The sequence below is a fragment of the Callospermophilus lateralis genome, chromosome 5, assembly GCF_048772815.1.
Source record: "Callospermophilus lateralis isolate mCalLat2 chromosome 5, mCalLat2.hap1, whole genome shotgun sequence".
Taxonomy (NCBI): Eukaryota; Metazoa; Chordata; class Mammalia; order Rodentia; family Sciuridae; genus Callospermophilus; species Callospermophilus lateralis.
Genome location: NC_135309.1, coordinates 114614905 through 114616015, shown reverse-complemented (window position 1 = coordinate 114616015; position 1111 = coordinate 114614905). Strand labels below are relative to the sequence as shown.

The window sequence follows — 1111 nt, the reverse complement described above, 5'->3', positions numbered from 1 at the left end:
TGGAATGGCTTGTTTTTTTTTTTTTTTTATTGAATCTATGAATAAAGAAGATTTGATTCTAGTATGGATCGAACACAATCTCTTATTGTTGCAGTCCACAAGGGAACATTATATACTGGAGAAAAGGCCTTGAAATCCTCTATTCTATATAGTTGTGCTAAGGTATTTAACACTATTACCAAGTTCCTAATTTTAGCTTGTTGCACTTGGTGGAATTTTGTTTTCTTTTATATGTTATAAACCTTTTATTTTCTATAATACAGATATATTACCATTATGGAAGAAAGAAAGAAAGAAGAGAGAACAGCTTTTGTTTTAAGGAAATGAAGAAGATGAAGAAACAGGATATATTTCAAGATGAAATTAGAACTCTTGTTTTTATTTATTTATTTTTTGACTTTTTAAATTTTTTTGGTGGTACTGGAGATTGAACCCAGGGCCTTGTGCATGCAAGGCAAGCACTCTACCAACTGAGCCATATCCCCAGAAGAATTCTTATTTTTATTTGACAGAAGAGTATGGATTATGCAAAAATCCTCCAAGGATAGAAAGTGAAAATGTTGGCTTATGTATAGTGTTGAAAACCTCTGGTTCAGATATTAAAAGTAGTCTGGGATTACATATCATTCGAAAGCTGGTACTACACTCTGATTTCAGGTGGCTGGGTTCATATTCCAGCTCTGCAGCTTCCTAGTTACATGATCTTGTTCAGGCAGGTTATCTATTAACTGGCATCACAATTTATATTCTGATAAAGGTTGAACTGAAGGAGAGAAGGGAATCAAGGGCTTAGAAGAACTGTACACAGGTTAGGCTGTGAGGCTTGGATTAGTTTAGAAGTCTGGGCTTGCAGAAGTCTGATAATTGCTTCCATAAGTAGCTGAGGACACTTGGGAGCCATGAGCATAAAGATTCATAATGGCCTTCTGTTTCAGTCATTCTTTACCCAGAAGGCTCCTGGTACAGCAGACCCTGTTTCCTGGGGAAAGTAAATTCACTCAGGAACCTAATGGCCTTAACCAGTTTTTGTTTTTGTTTTGTTTTGTGTTTTTTTTTTTAAAAACTAATTCAGAGCTTTTACTGTTTTTAAAATTAATTAATTAATTTCTTT

General features: G+C 34.4%; 1 non-coding gene across 1 annotated transcript; it reads right to left on the bottom strand.

The window, feature by feature from the left end:
• Positions 1-412: 412 nt before the first annotated feature.
• Trnaa-ugc (transfer RNA alanine (anticodon UGC)) lies at positions 413-485 on the bottom strand. The gene has a single exon. It is a non-coding gene; the product is annotated as a tRNA-Ala (tRNA).
• Between the last annotated feature and the right edge of the window lie 626 nt (positions 486-1111).